Genomic DNA, 21,607 nt, shown 5'->3' with positions numbered 1-21,607 from the left:
AATCAACTAGCCCCTAGTCATAATAAAAGATGAAATAAAAATATTATGCTAGATTTTGGAGACTAATCATGGACAAGGGAGAATGATGCTATAAACTATAATGAACCTTGTGGCATGCCAAATTGGAGAAGCATCACAAGGACAAGGAGTAAAATTGGTGTTTCCTTCTAGATAAATAGATAGGACTACATTGATCTTATAAATTCCCTGAAGAATGATTATAAAGGGCATTCAAAGTGTTAGATTAATAACTACTACAATGGTATCCAAAAATCTAAAATATTTAGTAGGTAGATTAGGTCTTGTGACATGCATGCGTCCAAACACAAGGCACTCTAACACAAATCAAAAGGCACAAATTTTCCAAGAGTACAGTCTTCCGTGCCCTCTTAATATCATAAATTGCTATGATGTACATTTGCATATAGCTGGAGATTATCACATCCACCCCTATAATTTCAAAAATGGGTATATCTATAGAATCATGATATGTGTTTACTCTATACCATTACCAGTGGACCAATATACATGTGGACCACTTGTAGGCATTTTCTCTATAGATCACCCAATGCAATCAAAATAAAATGGGATTAAATTAATTATGAGAAAGTAACATCAAAAAATTATCTATAAAGCCTACCAAACAAATGCAAAGGAAATTTCATTGCGAGGCCAAAATCTCAAAGATCTAAAAGAAGACAATAGGACAAAAAATCCCATTCAAACAAACCCATCCATTCCAAAAAACCAAATAGGCAAAAGGCTATTAATGAATAGGAAAAAATACCAAAATCATTGTCAACTAGGTAGTTGAAAGTATGACTGTCACAGTTGTAGGTGAATTTATTATTGCTATCAAGAAGCTTTTGTAGGCACTGCCTAATAATATTGGTAAAATTCCCTTTAAATTTTTTGAACTTGGCAAGAACAACTATTCCTTTTGCCACAAAGTTTTATATCAAATACTTCTTCCCCATTATTCCCTTCAATCTATGCCCTCTCCCTCACATAAACACTCAAAAATCCTATAAACCTTGCAAAAAATATAGGTAGATCAGAGAAGAACCAATCATGATCTTAGAAACAAAAGAAAGCCCTTCTAGAAGCCTAGAAAGATGCAAGCGAGGACTTGATGAAATCCAAAAAGGGAAAAGGGGAAGTGAGAGTCAATTGCCCTTTAAGAAAATAAATTCCACTCTATGCCCAAGAGACATATGCTTTGGTATGAAAAATGGGATTGTGGAAAGTAAAAGGCAGCTACCAGATTGGAAAAAATACATTTTCATTTCTTTTTATGAAAATTAATCTCCCAAAAATGTATTTGAGGTAGGTGGTCATAGGCAAGGTAGGCATTGTCTTCAAATTTTGTTTGTCTTAAAAGGGGGGAGAGTAGCTGGTAAAAGGTTATTGGCTGAGGGGATACAAAGGGTTGAATAAGGACAGGTGTCATTATGTTTACTAACATGTTTCTTGTTAATGAAGATAGGAAATCTAAATTGTGGGTTCAATTCTTCATTTTCAAGTGGTGTGTGGATAAAGGTTTGTTGCCTATCATGCAAATGAGTTGTGCATCTTTATGTTGGTGTTCTTGTGTCATGAGATTTTGATATTTTTATGTTTGTTGCAATTATATTTTATGATATTTTATAACTTAGATATTTAGATATACATCATAATTATATAGTGGAACAATATAGTTAAGATAATTTCATTATGATTTCCTTTTGTTTTATAACATTATTTCTCCAACTTCTATCACATTTACAGCAATATTGCAGAACCCCCTTACTAATAATATTAGATTGAATGATAGAGGGTTTTTATTTAAAGTTGACCTATATCTTTAACAATCTCTCTCATGTAATAGATTTTTGTTTTACTTTGGTATTTTACACTATTAATAAGATTTTTCCACTACAAAAGAGTTTTTATAGCAATTTGAATATATCAAAATTACTTTGAGATTTTTAAATGAGATTTCATTACATTTTATTCTATTTATTTTAAATGATTTTGAAATTGGAAGGATTCTTCTTTAAAGCATTATCAACATCTACATTTTCTAGAGTTTTTTGGAGATATTTTATTGAGAAATAACAACTTCTTCTGACATATTTTGTGATATTCTCTTTTCATTAGATAGTTTCATAATGAGCTGATATTATTATTCATTTTAAGCTTCATACTACTTGTTCTTTTTGTATTTTTATGTAATATTAGTGATTGTGACATATTATCTTTATATTTCAAAATTTTAGTCTCTCCTATTGAGTTGTGAATATTTTAATTTCTATGAAGTTTCACATTTATCTTTCTACCTTCTTGGATAATCAAGATCCAATGTCTACATTTAGTTTCACATTTTTTTTTCTCTATTTCCATCTATGTCTATCTCATGACATCATTCTTTTATTTTTCCATACACATTTGGATGGTGGTAGATATAATCATTGTTATTCCAATATTCATGAATCTATTTCACCATGCATTGCTTTTAGTTCTATACACTCATAGGATTAGAGTAAAAACTCATCTTCAATCTACTTCCTATGTGACTATCCATGGAGATTCAAGAACCAAAACAAATACTAAATAATTTCAATGATTTTTCTATTAGTCATCTATAATCTCTTTGTTTTAACTATTCTTGGCAATTGAACATGTTTTTTCACAATTGTGTGAGAACATTTAGTCCTTCCACATGTTACAAGGAGAAATCTTCAATCCATGTCTTAACATTGAATCAACCCTCATTTTCCATTCACCATCCAATCTTAGCCCTTGATTTCCCTCATGAAAAATATATAAAGTTAGGAATTTTCTTTCATTCCTAGATGCCTCTTCATACACATTGTTATATTGTTAGAACAATGATCTACCACATTCCTCCCTCACAAACATCTTTAGCATTTATCATTGAGGTTTGCATGTACTTGTTTGGTAGTTTAAGTTTGTAACTTTTTTTATTTCATCATATCTTCATGCATATTAATATCATTTATATGGTTTGTATGTTCATGTTTGGATTCACTTAGTTTGTACATTTTCTCTCTTTTATGATATTTTCATGCAATACAACTTGTTTAAAATTTAATTTCATCATAATCCATTTGTAAATGTAATTTCTCAAGGTAACAAATGCTTGAAAGACCTTATGCTTTAATTTATTTAAATTTTAAATTTTTTTATTAGGTTCTGTATGATAAAATGTAAACCTTATAAAATTCTTATAACCCTTTCAAATAAAAACTTGGAAGTTACTTCAAACTTTTAGGACTCTAATGGAAAGGGGCAGTGGACCAATGCATTTCTTCCAACTCTTTGTGCTAATGATTTGTCAAATGCTTGAATTTTATAATGTATGTGTTGTTTAAGGCTACTAAGGGATTGAAATAACTTCACCAAAGGTTCCCAATGACTCCTAGGGTTTCTCTAAACCTGAACATATTAAATTAACCCACTTCTAGATTTTTGATTGGATATTCTATTGATACACTCAAAATATAGAGACACTAGGCCTAATTGACAATTAGCCCTCTATTGAGTGAAAACTAATTCAAAAGTCATGGTAAAGTATTGTGTTGACTTCATAATGGGGGACATGGAAATGGCACAAACTGAAAGTGTATAGAGAAAATTCCTATTCTGTTAGAAAAAATAGTCCACCAATATAACTAAGAGTGGGGTGTGAATCAGTTATATGAAAAATTAAACATTTAACCTCTTAAAAAATTTTGACCATTCAAAGTAACCAACAATCATAAAGAGATGCACATAGACAATTACACCAGATATGTTGACTAGGAAAACCCTTGATCAGAGGGAAAACCCTAGTGGTAATGATGCCCACAAAATGATGCACTAATATGACTATTCCTTGTTAGAGGATGGACCCTATTAGGATTCAATTACAACATTTAGTACAAGAGTCCCTGTTAGGAGACTTTGAATCCCTGTTAGGAGATTCCAACCCTATTAGGAGTTGTGGAAGGCAGTTGAACCCACTATCCAAACAACTTCAGGATTAGATCAATGAACCCACTGTCCAATTGACCTTTGTACTATTCCTTTCAAAATAATAAATGTGTAATAGGTTTTTACTTCTTCCTCTATCCATTATGTTGGAATCCTTCACCTTTAGATCATGAAATTAGATCTGAAATTCTGTAATCAATAACAATCACCCTTAAGGTCACTTACACACATTAGTAAGTCACTTTGCTCTGCTGCTTATTAATTTGCAAGTTTTCACTTCTTCACCAGTTATATAAAATACAAGAAACATCTTCCCTTTATACGATGCTCAATAATAAATCCTTGAGTCAGCTTCACACTTTATTATCATTAATTAAATAAAACACACATTTAGTCAATGTTGTCAGCTCATAGTTAAACACAAACTTTCACATGTGTGACTTTCATACATGCACACTCTTTGACATCATCAATGGTCAATAAACTATCTCTAGTTCACTACGCAACCCTTCAATAAAATTGTAACGAATTATAGCAATCATGCAATACGAACTATTTTCTTAATACTTTGTTTCTATACAGTTCTATGTAAATCAATCATATCTTCTGTACATTGCTGATTCAAGTTTTGTGCACTTGCCCATGTATTAAATACACAATTTAGTATGTATTGGTAACTATGCATCATTAGATAAGTAATATAATATTCTCAATATAGAAATCACAGTCTGTTGCTCTATCAGTCTTTTACAAACATATTACTATGTTCTCATCAATGACAAACACAATTATAAATATATCATAATAATCTTCTCCAATGCTCCCCCATAGCATTGGCATTCATGCTAACAATATCCCCCTTTGGCATTGATGGCAACATAGATGAAAAACATCTAGTTCCAAGAATACCAACAAGTCTTTTCAAATCCTCTTCATCAATCAAATCTTGCTTCATAAAAATCCTTTATTATAATACTCCTCCCCTATAGTAAAATGCTTTTGATGCCATACTTCTCCCCCATTGACATCAATGTCAAAGATAGTACACAAATGATTCAATTTTCTTGAGCATCTAATAATTTATCAGCATGACTGCAAGCTGGTTTGTTGCTTTACAACTTTGTATATAAATTCATAAACAACTCAAGTGTCTAAAGATACTATTGTATACCAATTAAAAATTACCAAGAGTCCTTTCCTAAATCTGTTCATCATATATACTCCCCCATTCAGGAAGCATCAACATTCAGTCCAGTCTAGCAATGGTGCTCTGTTCCCTGGACTAATGCACTTTTGCATCTTTTATTTTGAAATAGGTAGGGGCATAACCCCAAGCAAACCTCTTAGGTACTCAAATGTATCTTTAGGTAAGGCCTTTTTGAAAATGTCTACAATCTATTCCTTAGTGTTAATGTACTCTAGTCTAATTTCTTTTTCTTCAACTTTATCTTTCAACACATGATACTTTATAGCAATGTGCTTAGTCTTAGAATGGAAAACAAGATTCTTAGACATGTTAACCACACTTTTGTTATCACAGTAAATGATAACATGTTCTTTAAATGTAATTCCAATATCCTTCATCATCTACTTCATCCATATGACTTGATTACAATTGTTCACTACTACAACATATTCTGCCTCTACAGTGCTTTGTGAGGTGCAATCTTGCTTCTTGCTGAGCCAAGAAACTAATCTTCCTTCAAGAAAGAATGCTCCTCCATTGGTGCTTTTTTTGTCATCCATATCTCTAGCCCAATCAACATTAGTATAATTGCAAAGAGTGAGATGATTACTTTTGTCATACCAAATTCCATAATTAGATGTCCCTTTCAAATATTTGAATATCCTTTTTAATGCTACGTAATGATATTTTTTAGGATCAACCTAAAATCTTGCCACAATTCCAACCACATTTGCTATATCAAGTCTAGTATGAGTTAGATACTGCAATCCTTCAATCATAGATTTGTACTTCTTTTGTTCAATAGTGGGTGTCTCATCCTTGCTTGATAACTTGTGACCAATTACCATAGTAGTTCCAACATGTTTACAATCTTCTAGTCCAAATCTTTTTAGAAAATCTTTCAAATACATGGTCTGAGAAATAAAGATTCCTTCTTTGTTTTGAAAAAATTACAATCCTAATAATTTTTTTAATTTCTCCTATCATGCTCATCTCAAATTCATTCTTCATATCTATTGAGAATTTGTTACTGGCTTCATCATTTCCTCAAAAAATGAAACCATTTTCTATTTCTTTCGAGTATAGGTTATTTTCTATTGTTCCTTTAGTGAATCTAAGCTTTGTTAGGTATTTATCTAACCTTTCATAGTAGGTTCTATGTGCTTGCTTTAACCCATACAAGGCTTTCTTTAATCTGCAAACCATATCCTTCTCTCCTATCAAAGGAAAACCTTCTAGCTGCTCAATGTAAACTTCTTCTTCAAGTTCTCCATCCAAGAATGTTGACTTAACATCCATTTGATATACCTTGAAATTTTTATTTGCTACATATGCCAAGAACATTTTGACTACTTCCATTCTTGCTACAAGTGCATATGTTTCCTCATAGTCAATTCCTTCTTGCTGAGAGTAGCCTTTTCATACTAGTCTTGCTTTGTTTCTTATTACTTCTCCTTATTCATTCATTTTATTTCTGAATACCCATTTGTACAATTCACATTTTTGTCCTTGGGTCTAGGAACTAATTCCCATGTGTCATTTTTTATTATCTATTGAAGTTTTTCCTTCATTTCTTTTATCCAATGATCATCCTTGATTGCTTCATTTGCATTTTTTGGTTCTACTTGAGATATTAGGCATAGTTCTTCATTGATTCTACTTCTTGTCATTACTCCTTTTTCTTTAATTCCTATTATTTGATCAACATGATATTTTCTCTTATTCTGGGTAGGAGTTGCTCTGTTATTCTCTTACTTCTTTAGTTTGCACATTATTTTGCAAGTCATTATTAGTCTTGAGAAATAATTCATTACATCTATTGGTCATCCTAGAATAATCATCTCCATTAGAGTTATAATCTATCATCTTTTCTTTAGTGCCAAACTTTTCATCTATTCTCACATTTTCACCTCTATTATAGTTTTTGTTCTATAGTTGAAACATTTGTAAGCTTTACTTTTTAATGAATAGCCAAGAAACATACCTTCATTGCTCCTTGGGTCAAACTTACTAATATCATCATCTCTTTTGATGTAGCATTTGCTTCCAAATACTTTGAAATATTTGAATTATGGTGAGTGACCAAACCATAACTCATAAGGTGTTTTCTCCATACCTTTTCTAATCTATACTCTGTTCAGTGTGTATATTGATGTGTTGACTACTTCTCTCCAAAAGGTTTTTGGTACATCATTCTCGAATAACATATCTCTTACAACTTCAATAATTGATTTGTTTCTTCTTTCAACAATCTAATTCTACTCATTTGTATGGGGTGAAGATAGCTATCTCCTGATTCCATGCTCTTCATAGTAGATATTGAATTCTCTAGAAGTTAATTCTCCTCCTCTATCAGATCTTAAGCTTTTGATTTTAACTACAGATTCATTCTCTACTTTGTTCTTGAATATCCTAAATTTCTCAAATACCTCTAATTTTCCCTTAAGAAAAGATACCCACATCATTCTGGTAAAATCATCAAAAAAAATCATAAAATATCTCTCTATAGAATCTTCTTGTTCTTGCAGGATCACTCAAATCTATATGAACCAATTCTAGCTTTTATGTAGTACCAAACTACTTTCTAGGAAATGCAACTTTCTTCTTCTCAGCCAAGATACATTCCTTACAAATAATGTCAATGGGCTTAGTGGTCTTAGGTAAATCTCTCACAACAAGTGTATTACTGGCTTTCATAATGTTATCAAAGTTAATGTGACAAAATCTTCTATGCCATAACCAACTATCGTCAACTTTAACCACTAAACATGTTATTTCAGTGGAGTGTAACTAAAATACATTACCTCTGGTTCTTGTGCCAGTACCAAGTAGTTTTCCTTTCTTGTCCTTGATGATGTATGTGTCATTACCAAATTGCAATTGGTAACCTTTGTCCATAAGTTGTCCAACACTTAACAAGTTATGTTTCAATCCATCAACAAAATATAAATCATCAGTATTTGTTTTACCATCAAGTGAGATAGATCCAATTCCTATAATGTAGTATGCTACATTGTTCCCTACTCTAATAATTCCTCTATCATGGCTTCTGAATTTGAAAAATTTGCTCATATCACTAGTCATGTGATGTGAAAAACCACTATCAATGATCTAATCTTTCCTTTCAACTTGTGAGATCAATGCACTTTCTTCTTTGATTTCTCTATCAAGATCATCCTCCTTTATAGCTACGAATCCTAATTCATCTTCACTTTTTTTTTGATTAGATTCTTCTTCCTTTTCTTCTTCATTAGCATATAAACAATTTCTAGGTCTTCTAGATTTGAATCTTCCCTTATACTTTTTTCTCTTTTAGGATAGATAGATGCATAATGACCATATTCATTACATGTCCATCATTTAAATATATTCTTACCATCTTTTTCTCTTTCCACAAGAAGAGCCACTCCTTCTTGGATCTTTTCCTCAATAGACTTACTACTGCCTGCAATGTCTCATTGCATTTTTGTGTTCTTTGCTAGACTAGGTTTAATATTCAATGCACTAAATTCTGTCTCAACTTTTGCTAATTCTCCATATTATTTTAGATAGAATTATTCAGCTTCCAATCTACCAAGGAATATTTCTTTAGTGTAATTAGTGGTACAAGGTAACATTACCCATATCATTTGTGTTATTTTATTGAAAGGTGGTGTCAGACTTTTCAAGATCTTCCATATTACTTCACCATCACACATGTTTCTACCTAGAGATGTGATTCCTGTAACAATATCATATATTCTGCCAATATAGCTTCTTATAGGTTCATCTTCCATCATTCTAGTATCTTGGAATGCAAATTACAGATTTTGTAATCTAACTCTTTTTGCATGTGTATCACCCTCATAATTAGCTTCTAAGGTTTTCCAAATTTCATGAGATGTTTTGAGTTGTTTTACCTAGCTATACTCACTTTTAGGTAGAGCTAACAATATTGCTTCTCTTTCTCTTATGTTGCACATAAATACTTATCTTTGTTCCTTGGTACAGCTTTCAAGATTGTCTTCTTCCACAATATTTTTAGGTGCCTTGGTTACAAGCCAATAACTTGGACCTTTGCACAAAAGTTGAGTCTTCATTTTATCCTTCTAACTATTGTAATTTGTGCCATCAAATCTCAAACTTTCCTTTCTGAACAAGTTCATCATGGATCTCCCAAAGTTGTTAAAATTTCTCTTCAAGGACCTAAGGCTCTAATACCAATTGTTAGAAACAATAGTCCACCAATATAACTGAAAGGGGGGATGGGGGGGGGGGGGGTGAATCAATTATATAACAATTTAAACATTTAACCTCTTAAAAAAATTTGACCATTCAAAGTAAACAACAACCATAAAGAGATGCACATAGACAATTACACCAGATATGTTGTCTAGAGAAACCCTCAATCAGAGGGAAAACCTCAATGGGAATGATGCCCACAAAATGATGTACTAATATGAATGTTCCTTGTTAGAGGTTGGACCCTGTTAGGAGACTATTACAACATTTAGTACAAGAGTCCTTGTTAGGAGACTTTGAATTCTTGTTAGGAGATTGCAACCCTATTAGGAGTTGTAGAAGGTAGCTCAACTCACTATCCAAATAGCTTCAGGATTAGGTCAATGAACCCACTATCCAATTGACCTTGGTACTATTCCTTTTAGAGTAATAGATGTGTAACAAGATTTTACTTCTTCCTCTATCTAGTACATCAAACTCCTCCACCTTCAAATCATGAAATCAGATCTAGAACTCTGTGACCAATAACAGTAACCTTTATGGTCACTTTGCTTTGCTTCTTAGTAATTTTCAAGTCTTCACTTCTTTACTTGTTATATAGAACATGAGAAACATCTTTCCTTTATACCATGATCAATAATAAATCCTTGACTCAGCTTCACACATCATTATCATTAATTAAATGAAATAAACATTTAATCAATGTTGTTAGCTCATAGCTATACACAAATTTTCACACATGCAACTTCCATACATGTGCACTCTTTTACATCATCAACAGTCAATAAACTATATCCAGTTTAGTATGCAACCCTTCATTGCAATTATAACAAACTATAGCAATCATGATATAGGAACTAATTTCTTGATACTCTATTTCTATATGATTCTTTGTAAATTAATCATATCTTCCATACACTATTGATTTAGGTTTTGTGCACTTGCCCATGTAATAAATATACAATGTAGTATGTGTTGGTAACTGTGCACCATTAGATAAGTAATATAATATTCTCAATGTAGAAATCATAGTCTACTACTCTATTAGTCTTTTACAAACTTATTACTATGTTGTCATCAATGATAAATGTAGTCATAAATATAGCATAAGATTTTTTTGTAATGCTCCCCCATAGCATCAGCATTCATGCTAACATATTCATAGTCTGAAACAACTTCTTGTAGCTTGGGAAATGTCATGTTGATTTCTTATAAATTATAGGTAAACCAAATTTCCATGAGATAGTGTGTTAGGTTCTTTTTGAAGGTAGGTGGAGCTAGAATTAAGTGGATAGCTGACCATTCTCAATGTGACAGGGCTTCCATATATTTGTGTAAGAAAATCAAAACCCTTATCATGACTACAACCAAAATTTGGCTCAATGCCACACACCACCTTCTGCAACATGAAATGTAGGCTAATGGGAGATGTGTTTTGAATTACATGTGGAAACAAAAAATAATAGTTCAAAAAAATAAATCTACTAACCTTTACAAATAGACTATAATTAAAGTGCACTTATCTCCGTTTCCTGCCAATCACTATAGTTTCCTTGTTGTAGAATGATATCAGATAAGCAAACAAATGTTTTATGTAGAATGTTTAGCTTGTAGACATTTCTATACTACTCACTTATATCAAACCTTTACATTACATTGCAAACTAAAATTATGTATACATTAATTACTACAAGAAAACTTTATAGACTATATGACAAAATTACTCAACTAATAAAGGTAAAACTTCAATTATTCTAGGAGACTTTGCAAACTATGAGATCACTTAGAATAAAGGGTTCTAAACATGTGACAAAATTACTTAGTCAGTAAACAATAAAATTTTAATTATTCTAAGAAAACCTTACAAACTATGTGAATTATTCAGTGGTTAAATAGTAAAGATTTAATTATTTTAAGCAAACTTCACAAATTGTGACAAAATTACTCAGTGAGAAAAGGGTGAAATTTTGACTATTGTGAGAAAACCTTGTAAACAGTCTAACAATTATTCAGTGAGTAAAGAATTAAATTTCAATTATATTAAACAAATCTTGGTGTTGTTTCCAAGGTGTGCATAGAGATGGAGGCACACGTGGGATGCACTGATAAGGTTTTAGCTGAGTTTATAACTAAGCTAGGGAAAAAGAGCCTCAATGTCAGCAAATTCCATTCTTCTCTCAAGGAAAATGTTGTTGAATTACCCTTGTATTTTATCAACAATTTTCTTACCATCATCCATGCAATTCTCTTTGAGTTTCAGAGGAAGAATATTGGCAATGGAACAACTATACAACTTAGGGGCTTTGGATGAGGAAGGTCTTTTAACTAAGTTTGGAAGAAGATGGTGGAATTCCAATTAGACCCTCTTGCCTCAAAAGTGCTCCTTGCCAATGTGGGTTTAGATTCAAAATTTTCCCTACCATTTGCCATTTTCTTTTTTAAAAATAGAATAAAGGCACATTGAAAATATTTGATTTTTTTATTAATTGCATATTCCACCAAATTTCTCCATTTTCCTTTGTTGCAAAATCATATGTACAAGTCATTATTTTTCTATGTTTTAATGATTTGAATCATTTATTTTTTATGCTGTCATCTTTCATTTTTCATGCCCCATTCAATCTTGGGTTGTAGCCAATTATTTTTTTGGTTGCAACTTATTGTAACTTGAGTAGGATACTTTCACTTTTAGCCACATACTTCTTATTCTTTAGTTGCACCTTATAGTCCATGCTATTGGATTTCTCAAGGTGAGAAGATGCCAGTTAGGCATGTAGAGAGTAATGAGTTTATTCTCATCAAGTGATGGTTAAAAATAGAAATTTGGAGTTAAAAACATTATGGCCACATGTTAAATTTTAAAGTAGCAATAGATGGCCACATATAAATTGTTAGAACGATGGACACATAAAGAATGAGAGAATATTATAATAAAATTTCCATTTTGATACAAAATTAGAATATATCTACACAAGATTGACCAAGTCACTACCTACCATAGTGCAAACTTAACTAAGACTATTATATTTTATTATTATATACATTCTAACTTAAAAAATCATTATTCCATGCATTGGTACAAGAAAATATAGACACAATGGATGTCCAATAAATGTTTAATTTTGTAAGAAAAATATAAATAGATTATTCTTATTGGAAGTAAATTTATTCTAATGGCATGCAAATAAATGAAATGTAGAGAGGAAGGATCCCTTGGCCTTATTGTAGCTTGGTATTCCTATTTTTGTTGAGATCATGTTGATTCTATATTGAATTGATGTGATAACAATACGCATTCGCATCTTCACATGACATGATTTCAAAAGACCCACTTCTTTTAGCCCTACTCTCATCTTTTCCCAAGTTATAGCCATAAAGAAAATTAAGCCATCTTAGTTTGAAGATCTGAATGATATTTAAAACCCCAAGTCTATCTAATCTCATCCAAAACATAGGTTATTTTTATACATAAATATATAGCAAATTTTATTACACTATAAACCTTATCATCAATCTTATCATACACTATATTCAAATGATCATATGAATTGAAATGGGTATGTGATTAGAAAGAAAAGTTAGAAAGACATTGTGTACAGATGAAGGTATGAAACTCACTACTAAAATTGAGAACTCAAATTGCAGACACTACTGAAAACCTATTATTGCACATTGAAGGAGGATGAATCAATTACATGGAATGAAAATCATGTTAAATTAGAAAAAAATTAGGAACAAAAAGAAATAAATGGTATGACATGATAAGGAACAAAAAATTTACCTAATGTAGTATGGAAAGGGCATGGGCAGAAAAAGGTAATGACAGAGGAAGAGAAAAATGTAGAACACAATGGCACGACAATACCTTCAAGGGTGTAGGCATGGAAAACTCAACATTGATCCACTGACGTCTTAGATTATCTCCACACTCTTTCAACTTGCTTTGCAGCTCTCCAATATCACACTCAATCAAATGGGGAATGATTAATATCACCTTTTTTTTTGGTTTATAATCATGTAGGCATTGCAATTATGATGCCAACATTGGTATTATGATGGTTGAAAAAAAACATGAAAATCACACACAAATTATGCTCCTATCATAAATTGTAGTCACAATTTGACCCCAAATGTTGCAGTGCATAAATTTATGTGGTGGTTTTTAAAAGAGAGAATCCAAGTATTGTGACATACTAGCTCTCCATTGAGTATTGATCAAAAACAAATCCTGGAGGCTATCATTTTCTTCTTATTCAACATAGTTTATGTTTTACAATTAGTTTGGGTTTTATTTTCTTATCATTTCAAGATGAAAATCATTTGTTGATTGTGATATTTGTTAGTTTGGAATTTGAGTATGAGATGTGTAGTTAAGCTAGAAAAATGGCTAGCAAAGTGTATGAAAAATTCCTTAAAGGATTATGGTTTTACTAAAAGTTGGGATTGCAAGTAAGTCACAAGATAGTAATTAGAATGTGAAAGTAAGTAATTACATGTTTGATTTGGCATTAGCCCCCAATCTAGATTTGCTACTCATTTTTTATACCTACAATTCTTATTCTATTTCTAAAAAATGTATATAAAGCAACAATACTCAAATAAAATCTAAGTAGTTAAATAGACAAAGTATATGTCAATATCTAATTTAGGGTAATCATAACCTACTTCACAAACTTCTAACTACATAATCTTCCATAAATGAACCAGACTCAAAAAAATTCAAGCATAAATGTATCAAAATTATTTTTTCTATCTATGTGAAAAGTATATCTATTAAATATTAGAAAACTCCAAGGGGTATGTGTAGGATCATGGTGTGTGAAAAAGTGGCAATCTGAAAAATATGTAGTTCTGAAATGCCTCAAAGCATTTCTAAATTTATTCTAATTTTTTTCCTAACCATCATGATACCAAACCAAAAAAATAATATCTTTATAAGGCCTAGTATGTCTTTGGATACCAACCCTACATGGTCAACTTTAAAAACATCTCTAACGTGTGTTTTTGGCCTATTCTTGTGTGTTTTTTAACATCAAACATGTATCATATGACATTTTTCTCACACAAATTTGATGAAATGAAAAGGGTTTCTTAAGAATGCTCTTAGCTTTCCATAAATGTAATAATTGCCAAATTACGAGTTTAGTAAGTAATTATTACTTATTTTGTAATAGAGTTATGTATCAACTATTGATTGACACACTGATAGAAAAATAACTATAACTTTCAAATGGTACAACATTTTTGAAATCCAAAAAATGCATCACATTCTATGTTTCTTCTACTATAAGGAGAAAAAAAAAGTTAAATTTTGTAGAGTTTTGAATTAGTTAAGGTGGTCAGACATGAGATTTTTTTATTCTAAAAATGATATAGTAGAAAATTCATAATTAATTAATAGTTTAGAATAAAAATATCAAAAAATATGTCTCACATGGGAGTATGAGTCTACTTCTTATATCTATAAAATTATTCAAAAATATTATCATCTGAGTTTGATTAGGGTAGTTAGGCATACATCTACTTCTTATTTTTGTCCTAAAATATTTGGACTATTGCATTAAAATTCAAAATTTTGACCAATCAATATTAATTTTATTTAGATAAGGCCTAGTACTTTAGAAAATAAATTCAATTTTCTAAATATTCTTTTCTCTCAACTTTTTGATAGAAAGTTCATAACAAGTTAAAAATTGCATGTGAAGTTGACATACCCTTGATTTTCTAATTTTTTATTACCACTTAATGACATAGTTTGGTTGATCATGATCTTGTACATATCCCAAGATAATGTTCATAAATAAAAATACACTTGGTACTTGTGATTAATATGTTGAAGTTGATGAACGCCCAGCCCCACAACTCCAAGAATCATTGCATGCAAACACCTATCATAGAAAGAGAGGAGCACAATCATAGAGGCTCGAACTTAGAGATCCACCTAAAATGAGACATACATTGTTGATGTGCAAAAAAAAATAGAAAATTGTATTATGATTGTTACAAAGACAAGTCCATCCTTATAAAAGGAAAAAGGTAAAACCTAAATGTTAAAAAACCCTAAATGGAAATATCCTAGGTTGCATGATAGTAATTACTAAAAGAATTAATTATTATATGCATAAAGTTTAGTTTAAGTAAAATAGAAATAATATGTGACTTAATAATTAAATTAAAATTATTTAATTAATAAGATAATAGCTTATTACTCTAATAACCTGCTTAAGATAAACTTAGGTTGTAGCTAAAAACCTAGAAACTACTACTGAAAATAGACACTATTCTCGAAAACAAGGCTTGATGAGGTATCCAATCACAACCAAATCTCTATAAATAGGAGAAATAGAGAAAACCACATTGGAAAACCCTACTTCAAAAATAGATGGAAAGAATCTCCTAGAAGATCTAGGAACAAAAGGATGATTTTGAAGAACACCACTAAAGCATGAAGCTACAAATACTATCAAGCTACTAATCTAAAGAACCTCCACTTAATAGAACATGAATAGGTAGAGAAGACTAAGTCTAAAGAGTTGATGAATTGAAGAAGGAAGATATCTTCATGGCCTCCAAAAATAGGAATGAAAGAGTGTCCATATGGAAAATGATCCATCTCACTGAAATGCATAGGTATCTAGCCACTGCAATCAATTAGTACATAGGAACATATACTAAATGCAAAGCTCAATTTATTAAACCATGAAATTAATATAACCAATAGAAACCCCCTATAATGCTAAGAGTTAAGACAAAAACATTAAAACTTAATGCAATACCTCCTATAGAAAGAAGAACTAGGAATATCAAGTGTGGAAGAAGTACAAATACCTATAATGCCACATGTCATTAACACATCATGAGGCTAATGCACTAGAAGGAAGACTCACTTTTAAAAGGAAGATTACAAAAATGGCCAACACGAAACCCACTAAGGCGCTTTATAATGTAGTGCAAGTATAGCAAGACATAAAGACATGCAATATCATGAAGTAGAATAGTTGCACTTTATCTCAGTGCATTTGCAAAAATGCTATATAAAAGGATGTAAATAAAGATGAAAAGGGATAGAAGGCTAATACAATATGTAGTACAACCCATGAAAAATTATTTGAATCAATAAAATCAATCCTTAGACCTTAAACAACCAAGATATCTACTAAAATGGAAAAATACAAAAAAATAAATAGAATGTTCCTAGATTAGAATCTAAAAAAATAACCGACATCAATAGAAATATTAAAAAAATACATTTCCAATGATATAAAGAATTCTCACATTGGAGATCAAATTCTCAAAATATGTGTCTTAGAGTGCAAAATAGAACTTCTGAATTTGATAGAAAAGAAATTGGATCAAACATTAAAAATCAAAAAACCAAACTTGTAGCAATACAAAAGGTTTGGAACTAGATTTTTATGATATCTTGTTTGTGAAGAATGCATTCTATATGAACAAGTTGTAGCAAAAAACCACAAGAAGGTCAAAAAGGGCTAGAAAGGCATGAGAGTGATCATGCAATGATGATGTCAACATGTCCATACATTAAATTAACAAATGTAGAACTGTTAGGAAAAAAGACTTCTAACATGGCAATCTGATGTGTCACTATTGATTAGATGTGTAGTGACATGGTGAGGTGGGGACTAGAGGGGCTAATGTGGCAGCATGTACCTATGCTAACATGGAAGTCAACTTGTTGTACTTTGATTTGCATACATGTACTTTGACCTCTCATGAAAATAACAGGGACATGAAAGTCTGAAGCTCTAATACCATGTTGAAGTTGATGAAAGCTCAACTCCATAGCTCCCAAGAATCATTGCCTACAATCACCTATCATAGAAAGAGAAGAGAAAAACTATGGAGGTTTGAATTAAGAGATCCATAAAAGATGACATGTTCTTGATGTGTAAAAAGGAATTGTAAATTTTATTGAATGAATGTTACAAAGAGAGATCCATCCTTGTAGAAGGAAAAAGATAAAACCTAAAAGGTAAAACTCCTAAAGGGAAATATCCTAGGTTGCATGATAATAATTAATAAAAGAATTAATTATTATATGCCCAAATTTTAGCATAAGTAAACTAGAGATAATAAGTGACTTAATAGTTAAATCAAAACAATTTAATTAATAAGACAATATCTTATAATCACTCTAACTTAATATTACTAACTGCATGTTGACAAATATGGCAATGTGTGCGACAAATTGACTATATCTTCAAGATTTAAGACATAAGTGGGGTAAACTAGATTGTATCTAATAAGTGAATTTTTTTTAGTGATGGAAGAATTAAAAGAAGACAAACATGTTGGATTGTGCATGTATTTCAATGCATTGGTTTATGATTATTCTTTTTTAGATACATTGGTCTACAAAACATCAATACGTTAAGCATGCAAATTATTTGAGAGAATGAATCAATTATATTGTAAATTATAGTAAGTGGTCAATGCAATAGACCAATAGTCTAAAAAGCCCTTGGACTTGCCAAGTACAAGTGATAGTTTTAATGAATTTTTATGGGCTAGTTGTACCCACCAACATGCCTGAAAAGAATAAAAGTTCAGTGCTGAAAAAGATAAATAAAACATGTTGAAAACATATGAAAGTAGTTTCAAATGATATGTTTATAAGAAGAAATGATGAGACATATCCCTAAGATTGAATATTTGTCAATAGTGTAGAATTTGATGATGAATAAATTCATAGATCCATGGATATCCTACATGTAAATAACCTATTACATGGAAGAAAGAAAAGAAAAGAGAAAGAAGGGTTTGCTTGATAAACAAGAAGATTAAATTTACTTGTGTGAAACAAAATGAATAAATTGACAACTAATCAATCTTATGAAGGCAATCAAAACCATAAAACGGAAACCCTAAGAGATAAATGAAATCTTAAGAAGGGAGTAAAGGTAATTTAATAAACTAAATTAAATTAACCTTTTACTCTAACAACCCCCCTTAAGATGAGAACCAATACAAGGAAACTACAATGTTGAAAGAAAACTTGGGTCCTAGCAACAAGGCCTAATGATGTACCCAATCACAATCAAATCTTTATGAAATGGAAGAATAGAGAAAATCCGATGGGAAAAACCCTACTCCAAAATGAGATAGAAAAGGATGCACAAATGAAACATCCCAAGAGGGTTTCTCAAGACCATAAGTACAATGAAAGTCCCCATGATAGAAGCTTGAGACTCCATAGCCCCCCCAAAATGGTAGAACTCTTATGTTGATAAACATAACAATGTGGCTTTAATCTCCAATGAAGGTGGGATAACAACTGTGCTAAATCTATCATCTAAGAGGAGATGTGTGTCCTTTGATATATCCTCAACAACTACAATAGGTGGCTTGATGAATAGAGATGTAATAGTAGGAAATGTTGAATAGTAATTAAATGTGAGAGATGGAATCTAAATAGGAGGTGGAGGTGTAGAAATCACAACATTGGTCTCAAAAATAACACATAAGTTCAACTGACCTGACTTCACCTTAGTAGTCTCTCGTGAAGAAGGAGAGTGCATTCTGATAGTAGGAATGGTGGACCAAAATGTGAGAAGGAATATAGCCAAAAAGAGTGATCAACAATCCCTATAGCAATAATATTATTTTTCTCACTATCTCTAATGTGCACTGAATCTTGTGCAAACTCAACTATCTTCCTTGTCCCACTGCATGTAATTTTATAGATAGAGAGAAGGTTAGAGGACAAAGATGGAACACAAAGTACATCATGAAATTACCATCATAAATGTCAAAATAAAATTTCCCAAATATATTCATAACAATGTTGTTCCCCATCAAAATGTGTGTAGTAGGAGAAGCGTCAAAAGAAGAGAATAAATCCTAATAAGATGACATATGGTGTGAAGCACCTGAATCCAATATCCATCTAGAAGAGGGTAAACTAGAAGTTGCACATAGTGCATGACCCTTTCCTATATCTTTACCATCTGACTCAAATGATGATGATGAAGATGATCCATAAGAAGTAGAAGGAATATCAATGTTTCTCTTTTGAAGGAGAGTAATCAAATCTGAAACCTATTTGGCATAGCCATCTAAATTCTTCTCATAGTGATGTGAATCATCATGATTAGGAATATTACAATAACCACACTTTGTTCTTTTTGGCTTTGGATTACCCCCCTTAGGAGGAGGTGAACCTGATGAATTGTGAGTGTAAGAATCAGTCAAAGACTCTGTAGAATGGTACTTTTTTGTCTTCTCCTTCATTCCTAAAGATGACCAAGCTACCAATCCATAAGTCTATAAGCCTCTGAGAGAATCCAACTAAGAGAGCTTAGCCTTATCTCGAGTCAAATAATCACAAAAAACCTCAAAGGATGGCATGGAAAATCTATTACCCAAAGCATCTTTAGTGGAGTAGAAGGTAGAAGAAAAAATTTAAAAGTTTCCACAAAGCTTAGAAAGAACTAGATAGATGCACTTAGTGTCAATCTTGGCTTTTCCACAAACCTATAATAAAGATCTCTATTGATTGAAATTTGTTAAGAATCCCTCAATGGAAGGAAAAGAATCTAGTATGAGAGAGGTAAGCTCTACCTTAATCTAGTGTGCCTTGAACTCATTCACTACATTGAAGACACCTTCAAGCTTGGTCCACATAGCTAGAGGGGTATTGCACCCATCAAGATGAAACTATAGACTATCATATACTTGTAAATAAATCAACCTCATTGCCTTATCCATCCTATTGCTATGTTGCAAAGTTTGATATTGACTCTGAAATACTGGTTGCACTATATCTAAATAAGACCACAACCCTTTTGACTAGAGAAGTTGTGCCGTCAAGGTTTTCCGTGTGTGATAGTTATGAGGGGTAAGGAGTTCTATACAAGAATAGGTCAGCCATTGTTTTAGGTGTTAGATTATTTTTAAATTTTTTTTTACTTTACTGATGTAAATAAAAAAAACAATAATACAAAACACCCCTCACAATACAAAAAATTGAATCCTAGTTTCTATAAGGAATGCATAAACTAGAAGAGAGAAAAAAATATTTAGTTTGAGTATCAAATGTACCTTTGAGAAATACTGATGAAAATAGAAGAGAATCTAGATAGGGCTTGAGAAGATCTTTTTGGCACTTTTTTTGGATCTAAAAATGTAGCTATAATGAACAATTTATGCCCCTTGGAAGATTGAAGACATCATTAGACTTTAAGTGAAAAAAAAAGGTAACAAATTGGAAAAAAATGCCAAAATATACCTACACCATTGTCTCTATCTTTGAACCAGCTTTACTATGCTTCTTTTTGATGAAAAAAAGACTCCCATATGCTCAAGATATCACCAAAAATTTTGACAAGGTTTTTGTATAGCAAAAAAATCGTAAAAAATGCAAAACAATTGCCAAGGGCTAAAGACCTAGCCCTTAGGCCCCCCCACATGACCATAGGCTATGAGAGAGGTGTGGTGGTGCTTAGGAAACATAGAGGTGGCACTGGCCCAATGGTTGAGCAACAATAATGGGTGAGCAGAGTCAGAGCGGTTAGTGGGTTGAGGGTCGTAGCGGTCGGGCTAACCGTTTGTGGTCATCGCATTGGTTTGTCAAGACCGCGGGGATTATTGCAATTTTTTAAAACCACCGGTGATTGAAAAAGACAAAAAAAACTCCAAGTGTGTGTAGAGATCGTATGATCCTATTATGCAAAACAATTTTGCCTCCTAGGATAGCATTGTCTAAAATTGACAATCTTTATATGAAAATGGTGGTTTTGATGCTTTCTGAATCCAATTGTGTGGTCTATTTGGCCTCAAAGTGCTCTAAAAATTAGAGACCTCCCTATTTTGATAGAAAATACCCAAAAAACACCAGATTTGTTCTGTCAAACCCTCATTCTTTTTTTCCTTACAACAAGAACAAGCGATTGTAGGCAAGGCTTTAATACCATGTAGAATTCGATGATGAAAAAATTCATAGATCCTTTGATATTCTACATAAAAATAACATATTGCAAGGAAGAAATAAAGGTAGAGAGAAAGAAGGGTTTGTTCAATAAGTAAGAAGATTTAATTTACTTTTGCAAAACAAAATGAATGAATTTACAACCAATCAATCCTATAAAGGAGATCAAAACCCTAAGAAGTAAATGGCATTTAATAATTACTAATTAATTATTAAATGGAAATTCAAGGTGCATAAAGTGAAATCTTAACAAGGGAGTAAAGTAATTTAATAAATTA

The sequence above is a fragment of the Cupressus sempervirens genome, chromosome 11 (assembly GCF_028749045.1).
Source record: "Cupressus sempervirens isolate cs-2001-9-10 chromosome 11, ASM2874904v1, whole genome shotgun sequence".
Taxonomy (NCBI): domain Eukaryota; kingdom Viridiplantae; phylum Streptophyta; class Pinopsida; order Cupressales; family Cupressaceae; genus Cupressus; species Cupressus sempervirens.
Note: the sequence above shows the minus strand (reverse complement) of the source record.